Below are 13,544 nucleotides of genomic sequence, written 5' to 3' on the forward strand. Positions count from 1 at the left end.
TCAGAAATGAAAGAAGTAATCTGATTGGTTGTTATGGGCAACTCAGCAACTTTTGCTCAGAACAGGTTTAGATAAATCTCCCCCAATGTTATGTGCAAGTTACCTGACTATTATGTAGCATTGGATATAACAGAGCAAAACATCTGCAACTATTCCGAGTCTGTGCCAAGAGGGCAGGAAGGGGAGCGCGGCTTCGCATGGAGCAAGTGTGGCTATACAATCTCACAACGGCCTAGTTGTAGTAAACCTAAGCAACTTTTGGAATATGTCCCCTGATTAACAAAATATGCCACATTTACAGCATTTAAATAATGGTACAACTTAATAGATTGGGTAATTACAGACATGGTGATGCCAAATATGTATTAGGTTTTGCTTTTTTCTAATTCTTTTGTGTTTTATAAAATAAAATAAAAAATAAGGAAGAATTTATGCATCCTTATTTTTGGGGGAATAAGGTGGTACTTTGTTTTTCTTTTTTTACTTTTTAACAAGTTCCAAAAGGAGACGTTTACTTTGACTAGTCCCATAAGGGGACTTTTACCAGTGATCTTCTGGTTGCTGATATAATACACTGCCCTTCTATTGTAGTGCAGTGTATTATGCCTGTCAGTATTATACTTTAGAAACATCCACCTCTTTAAGTCAAACATATCCAACAAAAGCAAATAACTGCATCACATTACAAATAGTGCGAAAAATATTTTTTTTTGCTCCTACATATTAATGGTTGCCGTCTTTGTGTTACCAACCACTTTGTACTCCCCTAGGTAACAAGCCCCTTTATGCCCATCAAAGTAATTCTGTAAATTCAAACTGTGCAGCTGCCCACTGACTTTTGCTGACATCACGAGCACAGTGCTCTCTGCTGACATCTCTGTCCATTTTAGGAACTGTCCAGAGCAGGAGAAAATCCCCATAGCAAACATATGATGCTCTGGACAGTTCCTAAAATATACAGAGATGTCAGCAGAGCGCACTGTGCTCGTGATGTCAGCAGAGAGCACTGTGTTCCAAAAAGATAAGAATTTCCTCTTTAGTATTCAGCAGCTAATAAGTACTGGAAGGATTAAAAATTTTTAATAGAAGTAATTTACAAATCTGTTTAGCGTTCTGGCATCAGTTGATTTAAAAAAAAAAAAAAAGTTTTCCACCAGAGAACCCCTTTAACCCCTTAAGGATGCAGGGTTTTTCCGTTTTTGCATTTAAATTTTTTCCTCATCACCTTCTAAAAATCACAATGCTTTCAATTTTGCAAATAAAATTCCATATTTTGGCTTTTTTTTTGTGCCACCAATTCTACTTTGCAGTGACATTAGTCATTTTACTAAAAAATCTATGGCAAAATGGGAAAAAAATTGATTGTGCGACAAAATGCCATTTTGTAATTTTGGGGGCTTCCATTTCTATGCAGTAAATTTTTCGGTAAAAATGACACCTTATCATTATTCTGTAGGTCCATACGGTTAAAATGATACCCTACTTATATAGGTTTGATTTTGTCATACTTCTGAAACAAATCATAACTAGATGCAGGAAAATTTATACGTTAAAAATTCTCATCTTCTGACCCCTATAACTTTTTTATTTTCTGCGTACGGGCAGGTATGAGGGCTCATTTTTTGCGCCGTAATCTAAAGTTTTTATCGGTATCACTTTTGTATTGATCAGACTTTTTGATCGCTTTTTATTAATTTTTTCATGATATAAAAAGTGACCAAAAATACACTATTTTGGACTTCGGAATTTTTTTGCACATACGCCATTGACCGTGCAGTTTAATTAACGATATATTTTTATAATTCGTACATTTCCGCACGTGGCAATACCACATATGTTTATTTTTATTTACTGTTTTTTTTATGGGAAAAGGGGGGTGATTCAAACTTTGATTAGGGAAGGGGTTAAATGACCTTTATTAACATCGGAAGCGAAGGAGCAAGGTAAGGGGACCTCCGCTCGCGTCCTAGCTGATCGGGACATCACGATTTTATCGCGGTAGTCCCGATCAGCCTGACTGAGCTGCCGGGAAGCTTTCACTTTCATTTTAGACGGTTAAAGGGTTAAGATCGGTGCTGCTTGCTATTATACCACGGTCCCGGCTATCATTAGCTGCCGGGACTGACCCGGTATGACTCGGGTCATGGCACGAACCCGTTTAAAATACTGGGACCGGGCGTAGGGCGTACAGGTACGCACCACGTCCTTAAGAGGTTAAGGACCAAGGGTGTTCCTGTACACCCATGGGAATTTCCGTCCCTGCCGCGCGCCGGACGCCGGATCGGGATGCCTGATGAAATCATTCAGCAGGCATCCCGTGACAATGCCCAGGGGGGTCCTGAGACCCCCCCCCCCCGCCCCATGTCGGTGATTGCCGCAAATCGCCGGTGAATTCTCCATTGACCCGGAAAATAAGGGGGATCGGGGTTGTCAAAGACACCCACGATCCTCCTGAAGGGATAGGAGTGAGGTGGCAGGGGTGCCACCCCTCCTATCCCTGCTATTGGTCGGTCAGAAGCGACCGACCAATAGCAGATCGGGGGCGGGGGGTTTAAAGTACGGTTCCCCCTCTGCTCACCCACTGTAGTCTGCGCAGAGCAAGAGAACCGGCGGTGACCAGTGCCGGAGGTCCACTTACGGCGGGCGGCAAAGGACGCCGATGCGGCTCCCTGGTGCGGTGATCCTACGGAAAACGGTGAATTGTTGCCTAGCAACATCTGGAGGGCTACAGTTTGGAGACCACTATAAAGTGGTCTCTAAACTGTAGCCCTCCAGATGTTGCAAAACTGCAACTCCCAGCATGCCCAAACAGCAAACAGCTGTCTCGGCATGCTGGGAGTTGTAGTTGCGTACCTCCAGCTGTTGTATAACTACATCTCCCAGCATGCCCTTTGGTGATCAGTACCTACTGGGAGTTGTAGTTTTGCAACAGCTGGAGACACACTGGTTGGAAAATACTGAGTTAGGTAACAGAACTTAACTGAAGGTTTTCCAACTAGTGTGCCTCCAGCTGTGGCAAAAGTACAACTCCCAGCATGCACGGTCTGTCAGTGCATGTTGGGAGTTGTAGTTTTGCAACAGCTAAAAGTTTTGCAATTGATACATTTATTTTCAATAAAACAAATGTGTGGTGAGGCAGGTCTGTCCCATGCACCATCCCCCCCAGCTTAGGTACTCAGTTGCAACTGGGACCATTGTAACCCCTATAGCTGTGATTGTCAGCATCATAACCCTTACCATTTTAAATTAGCATTTTATACCAGAAATGTGAAGGTAAACCATATGGAAGAATAACCTTTTTATTCTGTTAAAGTAAAACTTTTTTTTTACATAGTACAATCTAATTTCTGTTCTAGACAGATGCTCAATATACAGTAAGGAACCAAAAATGTACAGTACAATCTCTGCACAGTCCTTGTCCAAACTTTTAAACCGTGAACAACCGACATTCATTAGGAACAGACGCTATACACAAAACAAATATTCATGATATAACAGTAATGGAGACTTCAAAGATATTTGTACATATATTAAAACATGAAAACTGTTTTAAAGGGGATTGTCTCAAGATGATTTTTGGTGATGGACTTTTTTGTCTTTTATTCCTTGACTTCTTAGAGTCATAACTTTTTGTAAAAGAAAAAATTAAACAGAGCTTTTCAAAGGCTTATATAGTTTGGCACAAGTTATACTTTTTGATGGCACCATTCTCATTTTACCTAAAAAGTATTGCAAAAAAAATATATATATATATATATATATATATATATATATATATATATCTGTGGGGTAAAATAGAACCCTTCCCAATTCTGCCATTCTGGGGGTTTATTTAGTGTTTACTCTGTGATATAAAATGACATGTTACCTTTATTCTGCAGGTCAGTATGATTACAACTATACCAAGTGTATAGAGGTTTTGTTATATTTTTCTATTTAAAAAAAAAGAAAAGAAAAAAACTTTGTGTCACTGTCATTTTAAAAATGTTTTAACATGTCACAGAGACATTTCAAAAGTTTTGATATCTCCAGGTGTTCAGACCCCCACTGATCACTAAAACAAGCTGGGGGAAGCACTCAGCTAAGCCCTTCTCTCCCTGTTGCGCCAGTCAATGCACAAGACAGATTCTGAAGTATCGGTAAGTCTACGGATCCCATCTTGTGCAGCAAAGAGTGAGACAAGGAGAGAAGTGATTAGCTGAGCACTTCACCCACCTTCTTCTAGAGATCGGTGGTGGTCTGAACACCCAGACTGCAACTGATCAAAACATTTGTCATGTCCCATTGAAAGTTTTTTAAGTGACAGTGACACTCCTGAGCCCGCTCCATACAACTTTCCCAGCATTATGACGTACGTGTATGTCAAATTTATATCTCCCTTAGGTGATGCAAAACATACTGGGGGAGAGTTATAAAAACTTGTGCAGAGGAAAAGTTCACCCGTTGCCTATAACATCCAATCAGATCACTTCTTTTATTTTTGATAAAACGCAATCTGATTGGTTGTTATGGGCAACCGGTCAACTTTTCCTCTGGACATGTTTTGATAAAGCTCCCTGACATTTTTTAATTGTAATAATAAAAAAAAAATATTCCACATCTATATCTAGATTTTGTTGCAAAATATTTGTTACAGCGCTTACTGGTGTTCTTTAAATTCCCTCTCAATGCATCCACCTAATGTGTCCAGTAATAGTAGTCACACATGCTCGGTAGCTAAGTCCCGGTACCTGAATCTTTGGTAAATGGGCAGGGGTGGGATTCCTGCTATTGTACAGGCCACACAATACCAATATGCAAACTTAAAGTACCGTATTTTTCGTCCTATAGGACGCACCGGCATATAAGACGCACCCAATTTTTTAGGGGCAAAATCTAAAAAAATAAAGATTTTGAACCCAATAGTGGTCTTCAATCTGCGGACCTCCAGATGTTGCAAAACTACAACTCCCAGCATGCCCGGACAGCCGTTGGCTGTCCGGGCATGCTGGGAGTTGTAGTTTTGCAACATCTGGAGGTCCGCAGATTGAAGACCACTGCAGGAGGAGGTAATACTCACGTGTCCCCGCCGCTCCGGACCCGTCACTGCTGCCCTGGATGTCGCTCCATCGCTGTCGCCGTGTCCCCGTCGCTCCGGAACGTCTCTGCTGCCGGCCGGGTATCCTCGCTCTCCGTCGCCGCCATCACGTCGTTACGCACGCCGACGCACGTACGCGACAACGTGATGACGGGGAAGGAGAGCGCCGGCCATACAGGGGATCCCTGAACGGAGAAGACACCGAGGAGGCAGGTAAGGTCCCTCACGGTGTCCTGTAAGCACTAACCCGGCTATTCAGTCGGGCTGTTCGGGACCGCCGCGGTGAAATCGCGGCGGTCCCGAACAGCCCGACTGAACAGCCGGGTTAGTGTCACTTTCCCTTCAGACGCGGCGGTCAGCTTTGATCGCCGCGTCTGAAGGGTTAATACAGGGCATCACCGCGATCGGTGATGTCCTGTATTAGCCGCGGGTCCCGGCCATTGATGGCCGCAGGGATCGCCGCGATAGGGGTGTATTCGCCGTATAAGACGCACCAACTTTTTCCCCCCAGTTTTGGGGAAGAAAAAGTGCGTCTTATACGGCGAAAAATACGGTAACCTTTTCACCAGAAATTGACACATTAGGTGAACATTTTGAGAGGAAACGAAAAGAACACAAATGGAGGCCACAGAAAGTATGTAACAGCAACATGTAAACAATTTTAAAAATTACCCCAACTGAAAAATATTCTTTTGCATCATCTGACAAAGAAGATTAATAGTTAATTGTAAGACAACTCTTTTCACCTCTCCCTTATATTTGACACAGATGTACGTCAAAGTGTTGGGTCTAGAGCGGGCTCGGAGACTGACACCCAGCTGCAGTGGTGGTCAGTATTGGAGATAACTCAGATCCTGGCCATTTTAGAGTAGGGTCACACATACCGCATCAGCAGTGTATTTCACACTGCAGGAAGTTGACTGCGGATTCTGCTACAAGCATTTGTCAACTAAAATCTGCTGTACTGACACACCTCTCTCCCAGACATCACCGGCTATTGATTGACAAACAGGGCTACCCGGCCACAGCCCTGTGTGTGCAGTTTGGTTTGGAGGTTGGTGCCACCGCGCCTATGTCGGTCATTAGAGTGAGCTCTTGGCCTCTAGTGACTGTGACACACAGGCCAGCTGACGTAAGGTGACAGATGCTTGTAGCAAAATCCCCAGTGGATTTCCTGCAGCGTGAAATACGTTTTGGATGGGTGTGTGTGTCCACACCCTAAGGGTCTATTCACATGTACAGTATTCTATGCAGATTTGATGGGCAGGATTTTAAGCTGTGTTCGGTCACTCAGTACATTGAAATCTGCAGCAGAAAATCCTGCGCATCAAATCTGCGCAGAATACTGTACATGTGAATAGACCATAAAGGAGTATTGGCATCCTGTTTAATCATGGCTTCCTGGACCCTCTGGCTTATTTGTGGTGGTGGAAGGTGGTCGGGAAGCTGAAAACAGCTGAGCAAAATGTCTTACGCAATTTGCAAAACTCCCTATTGACATCTATAGTGAGTTATGCTCTGAAAATCTATGCAGTTTCTGTAACTCTTGGAGCCAAGACATTTTGCAACTCCCATTAATGTTAATTGGAAGTTATGCATCTATGCAACAAGTTTAGCTATTTTCAGCTGTCCAACCACCTCTGTAAACAAGCCAGAGAAGGTCAGGGAGCCCTCGTTCTAAAGATAGATGTGGTTCCTAGTGGTGGTACCCGCATCTATGAGACATTTATGGCAAATCCTATGGATATACTTTAAAGGGGTATTCCAGGCCAAAACTTTTTTTTTATATATCAACTGGCTCCGGAAAGTTAAACATCTTTGTAAATTAGAAAAAGAGACAAAAATACCCAGACCTCAAGGAAGGTAAACTATATGAATACAATTGAAGGAAGCAAGGATCGTGCTTCAATTATAATAGGATATAGATTTTATAAAAAAATGTATATAAAATATAAAATATTCCACCTCACAAGGGGCCCCTTGTGAGAGGAGTATACAATGACCTAAAATAGACTATCACTGGTAACTAATTAATATCACAGAATGCACTATTAAACTGGAACAGTTATAGACAAATTGCACTGAAATAGTGAAGGCAAAATGTACTGATATGGACTGAAAGAGTTAAAGACACTTGAATTGCCGGAAAGTCTCTTGGAAATCAGTCCTTTTCACTGGAGAGATGATAATGTAATATTGTGACAAGTTCCACTTAATGGATGACAATGAAACAATGTTTGGTGTGTTAAACTGAGGAAGTATTAAAGTTCACAGTTGCTACAGTTTCACTGTATCACTGTGTTAGGACAGATAACAGGCAGCTTGGTGGTACATTACCGGTCCTGAGAGCGGAAGACTCCCATGAGGCTGGATGGATCTAGCACTTGGATGGTCACTGCAGGTGGGCTACCTCCGAGTCCCGGCGCTGGCAGGCGTCGGGGATGGACACTTTCAGAGGTGGCACTCGCTGGTGAAAGTGTCCATCCCCGACGCCTGCCAGCGCCGGGACTCGGAGGTAGCCCACCTGCAGTGACCATCCAAGTGCTAGATCCATCCAGCCTCACTGGAGTCTTCCGCTCTCAGGACCGGTAATGTACCACCAAGCTGCCTGTTATCTGTCCTAACACAGTGATACAGTGAAACTGTAGCAACTGTGAACTTTAATACTTCCTCAGTTTAACCCCTTAAGGACGCAGGACGTAAATGTACGTCCTGGTGCGGTGGTACTTAACGCACCAGGACGTACATTTACGTCCTGTATATATCCGCGGGCATCGGAGCGATGCCCGTGTCATGCGCGGCTGATCCCGGCTGCTCATCGCAGCCAGGGACCCGCCGGCAATGGCCGACACCCGCGATCTTGCGGGTGTCCGCCATTAACCCCTCAGGTGCCGGGATAAATACAGATCCCGGCATCTGCGGCAGTGCGCGATTTGAATGAATGATCGGATCGCCCTCAGCGCTGCTGCGGGGATCCGATCATTCAGAACGCCGCACGGAGGTCCCCTCTCCTTCCTCCGTGCGGCTCCCGGCGTCTCCTGCTCTGGTCTGTGATCGACCAGACCAGAGCAGAAGATCACCGAAAATACTGATCTGTTCTATGTCCTATACATAGAACAGATCAGTATTAGCAATCATGGTATTGCTATGAATAGTCCCCTATGGGGACTATGCAAGTGTAAAAAAAAATGTAAAAAAATGTAAAAGTAAAAGTAAAAAAAAAGTGAAAAATCCCCTCCCCCAATAAAAAAGTAAAACGTCCGTTTTTTCCTATTTTACCCCCAAAAAACGTAAACTTTTTTTTATAGACATATTTGGTATCGCCGCATGCGTAAATGTCCGAACTATTAAAATAAAATGTTAATGATCCCGTACGGTGAACGGCGTGAACGAAAAAAAAAAAATCCAAAATTCCTACTTTTTTAATACATTTTATTAAAAAAAAATTATAAAAAATTTATTAAAAGTTTTTTATATGCAAATGTGGTATCAAACAAAAGTACAGATCATGGCACAAAAAATGAGCCCCCATACCGCCGCTTATACGGAAAAATAAAAAAGTTAGAGGTCATCAAAATAAAGGGATTATAAACGTACTAATTTGGTTAAAAAGTTTGTGATTTTTTTTAAGCGCAACAATAATAGAAAAGTATGTAATAATGGGTATGATTTTAATCGTATTGACCCTCAGAATAAAGAACACACGTCATTTTTACCATAAATTGTACGGCGTGAAAACGAAACCTTCCAAAATTAGCAAAATTGCGTTTTTCGTTTTAATTTCCCCACAAAAATAGTGTTTTTTGGTTGCGCCATACATTTTGTGATATGAGTTATGTCATTACAAAGGACAACTGGTCACGCAAAAAACAAGCCCTCATACTAGTCTGTGGATGAAAATATAAAAGAGTTATGATTTTTAGAAGGCGAGGAGGAAAAAATGAAAACGTAAAAATTAAATTGTCTGAGTCCTTAAGGCCAAAATGGGCTGAGTCCTTAAGGGGTTAACACACCACAACATCGTTTCATTGTCATCCATTAAGAGGAACTTGTCACAATATTACATTATCATCTCTCCAGTGAAAAGGACTGATTTCCAAGAGACTTTCCGGCAATTCAAGTGTCTTTAACTCTTTCAGTCCATATCAGTATATTTTGCCTTCACTATTTCAGTGCAATTTGTCTATAACTGTTCCAGTTTAATAGTGCATTCTGTGATATTATTTAGTTACCAGTGATAGTCTATTTTAGGTCATTTTATACTCCTCTCACAAGGAATATTTTATATTTTATATCAATTTTTTTAATAAAATCTATATCCTATTATAATTGAAGCACAATCCTTGTTTCCTTCAATTGTATTCATATCGTTTACCTTCCTTGAGGTCTGGGTATTTTTGTCTCTTTTTCTAATATTTATTCTTGGCACCATAGGTATAGGTGCATTACCTATTTGTCCTCGGTTGGTGATATAATTGTGAGCTGCACATATTTCTTCTTCTTTTTTTTTTCCCTAGTGATTTGTAAATTACTTCTATTAAAAAAATCTTAATCCTTCCAATAGTTATTAGCTTCTGAAGTTGAGTTGTTGTTTTCTGTGTAACTGCTCTCTGATGACTCGCGTCCCGGGAGCTGTGCAGTTCCTATGGGGATATTCTCCCATCATGCACAGCTCCCGGGATGTGACATCATCATTGAGCAGTTAGACAGAAAACTTCAGAAGCTAATAACTATTGGAAGGATTAAGATTTTTTAATAGAAGTAATTTACAAATCTGTTTAACTTTCAGGAGCCAGTTGATATATATATATATATATAATAAAAAGGTTTTGCCTGGAATACCCCTATGCCCCAGATGAGGATACCCCCTTTAATCCTCTAGATGCTGAGGACAATAGCCATAGCTCCATTTGGGCAGTAAGACAGAGGAGGGGCCGCCTCAGTCATACGATCAGCCTCATCCTAGAGCGACATTGCACCCGGGGGCTAATGAAGACCCTTAGGCGATGTTCAGACAGCTAAATTTCCACATGGATTTCCGCATTGAAATCCACAAGGAAATTCTGCAATTCTCCAGACCCATTCACATTGCGGAATTTTTGCTGCAGAGGTTCCTCAGCTAAAATTCAGCATTCTGCAAAAATATAAGTCAAGTCTTATATTTTTGCTGAAATCAGCTGCGGAAGCCCATTAAAGTAATTGGGTTTAAAAAAAAATTTCTCCGCTAAATGCTCCAAAGGATAAACACAATACACTGCAATATACAAGTGTTGCAATGTATTGCACAAGCAAATTTATGTTTTCAAAACTTTAAAGGGGTATTCCACTGGAAAACATTTTTTTTTAAATCAACTGATGCCAGTAAATTTAACAGATTTGTAAATTACCTCTATTTAAAAATCCTTATCCTTCCAGTATTTATCAGCTGCTGTATGCTCCACAGGAAGTTCTTTTATTTTTGAATTAACTTTCTGTCTGACCACAAATTCAAAAAGAAAAGAACTCCTGCTCCTGTGGAGCATACAGCAGCTGATAAGTACTGGAAGGATTGATATTTTTAAATAGAAGTAATTCATAAATATGTTTAACTTACTGACATCAGTTGATTTAAAAACAAAACGTTTTCCAGCGGAGTACCCCTTTAAAATATGTAAATAAAGTTTAAAAGAATATTTAACATTGCATTAAATTAACTATTAAAAATAAACAATTGACCTTGGCACACAGCGTTCGGAACAATAAACTTCCGGACGCTGGGGAGCGGAGCTTCGGAAGCAGGGCAGCGGAGTACCCCTTTAAGGAGGGGTTAAAGGGATACTTCAGTACTCATCCCCTTATTACAGGATATGGGAACTGAAAAGCAACCCTAGTACGGCGCCCGGGTATCTCTAGCTCTCCCATAGACAGTGCATGGAAAGTGTGCCAGCATACCACTCCATGCACTGCACAGGGCTCATGGGCCCGACCACTGGGTGTCTGACCACTGGGACCCGCCCAGCTCCTGTCCCCTATTGCCCAATCACCCCCCTCCCCCCCCTGATGCTTATTCATTATACTGTGCATATGGGATGCAGGTTGAAGTACTGGAGTACCCCTTTAATAACTTCCTTCCGTGTTGAGATATAGTCCCTTGATGTCTTAGAACCTGTAACTTCATGCAATCTTACTGTATCTCTGCATAGAAGTATATATAGATAACAGCTTATCACATGTTTAATAGGCATTTTTCTTCTGCTAAGTCTTCTTTACCTGAAGGGATTATTCTGAGATTTAAACTTCTCAGATTTAAACTTCTCACCTATCCATAGGATAGGTGATAAGTGTCTGATCCTTGGGGTCCGCCCCCTCGGACCCCCCAATCGGTGTCCTTTGTTTCCAGAAAGAAGGACCCCACAGATCAGATACCCATGCTTTACTGCTTAATGCAGCATTATTATCATAAATATTAGTGTGACCTAGAAAGTGTCATCTGCACCAAACCTCTTTAATAGGTTTTACTTGTGTCCATGATAGATTTTGACATATGGGGGAGTTTTATGTACTGAGCCTGTACAGCAGCACACAGAGGCCATAAGGTCCTGAGTAAGGAGCTGAATGGATGGACCCTGTGTGTTACCATAAAGGCTTCATTGAATGCCATATACATAGAGAAAGGTGCCCCTAGATGCAAGACTGTACAGAATCTGATGGGACATGCTACATAAAACATGCTACTAAACAAAAAAAATCTATATTCCTATTGTAAATGTAGATATATAGGGATACAGCACAGGTCTCATATATGTTTCATGTTCTTCTATGGAAGCCCTAAAACTGAGCTGCAGTATGTCCATGCACAGAAGCCCTTTAAAGGGGTACTCCACTGGAAAACATTTTTATTTAATCAACTGGTGCCAGAAAGTTAAACAGATTTGTAAATTACTTCTATTAAAAAATCTTAATCCTTCTAGTACTTATCAGCTGCTGTATGATCAACAGGAAGTTCATTTTTTTTTCTCCTTTCTGTCTGACCACAGTGCTCTCTGCTGATACCTCTGTCCATTTTAGGAACTGTGGATCATACAGCAGCTGATAAGTACTGGAAGAATTAAGATTTTTTTTAATAGAAGTAATTTACAAATCTGTTTAACTTTCCGGCACCAGTTCATTTAGAAAAAAAAATATTTTCCAGTGGAGTACCCTTTTAAAGGGGTTATCCAGGAATAGAAAAACAGAGCAAATTTCTTTAAAAAAAATGTTCCCCGTCTTTCTCCAGGTTGGGTGTAGTTCTGTAGTTCAGTTCCACTGAAAGGAATGGAGCCAAGTTGTAATACCACACACAACCTGGGGACAGATGTGGAGCTGTTTTTGAAAGAAAGTAGCTCTGTTTTTCTATTCCTGGATAACTTTTAATTTCATTCTTAATATATGAACAGATAGAAGCCTATTCTTGAACTATGAGTTGCTGTCATAAATCTGTGACATGAACTGTAAAACACCATCGTTCCCTTTTCTGTGTGAAAATGGAAGGATCATGAAAAGCATGCTAAAGCTTACAAACATTTGTAAAAAATTAAAATTTTTCTATTGTTTCTAGAAAAGTAACAAAAAACTGGACTAAAAATGTATAAATTCAACAATATTCCACCATATCGACATAAAATGTTGCGTTACTTTGTTAATTCTTTTTTTTTTTTTTTATAACATACTGACTTTGCTTGGGTTAGACAACGATTCAGCTAGCACCTCTTTTCATACAGGTAATGTTGTAATATAGATCCAATGCTATGTTCACAATTCATTTCTGCCTCATTCTGAGTCATAAATGGCAGGAAAAAAATGGACTGAAAGCAAAAAATGGTTGAAAAAGCTGAAAATGAGGCTCAAAATGAGGCTGAAAAACAGAGTGTGAATGTAGCCTAACTGTGTAACCCATATCTGACCTCTTAGGGTATTTTCCTACTGAGCTGTTTTTCATTGTGGTCCTTATTTTGGTCAGTGTTCATACCAAAACCAGAAGTGGGTCCAATAAACAAATATGCAAAGCTCTGCATTATAGTTTTTCACGGTCTGTTCCACTTCTGAAGTCTGTTTGTGAAAATACTGACCAAAGTGAGGCTCACAATGCTTTATGGCTAATTGGCAACATGATAAGTTTCCTTGGGAATAGTGAATAAACATTATTAATACGTTTTAATGATAAGTAAAAAGAAGTATTTACATAGTTACCCAACTTTCAAAATTGTAATGGAATTCAAGTTGAAGGAGTTCTGTTGTGAAAGATAACTTATCCCCATCTAAAGGATAGGGGATAAGTTATAGATAGCGGGGGGTCCAACCGCTGGGACCCCCGCGATCTCCTGAATGGGTCCCCGGCAGTTTGCTGGAAGGGGGCATGCCGACGCTCGCACGGAGTGGTGGCCGACACGCCCCCTCCATGTATCCCATAGAGATACATGGAGGGGGCGTGTCAGCCACAGTTTCCTGC

At 41.1% G+C, this 13,544-nt stretch overlaps 1 protein-coding gene across 1 annotated transcript in view; it reads left to right on the forward strand.

The window, feature by feature from the left end:
• Nucleotides 1–13,544, forward strand: part of XYLB (xylulokinase) — a 238,974-nt gene that overhangs the window by 11,119 nt on the left and 214,311 nt on the right. The window lies entirely within an intron of this gene.

The sequence above is a fragment of the Hyla sarda genome, chromosome 5 (assembly GCF_029499605.1).
Source record: "Hyla sarda isolate aHylSar1 chromosome 5, aHylSar1.hap1, whole genome shotgun sequence".
Taxonomy (NCBI): Eukaryota; Metazoa; Chordata; class Amphibia; order Anura; family Hylidae; genus Hyla; species Hyla sarda.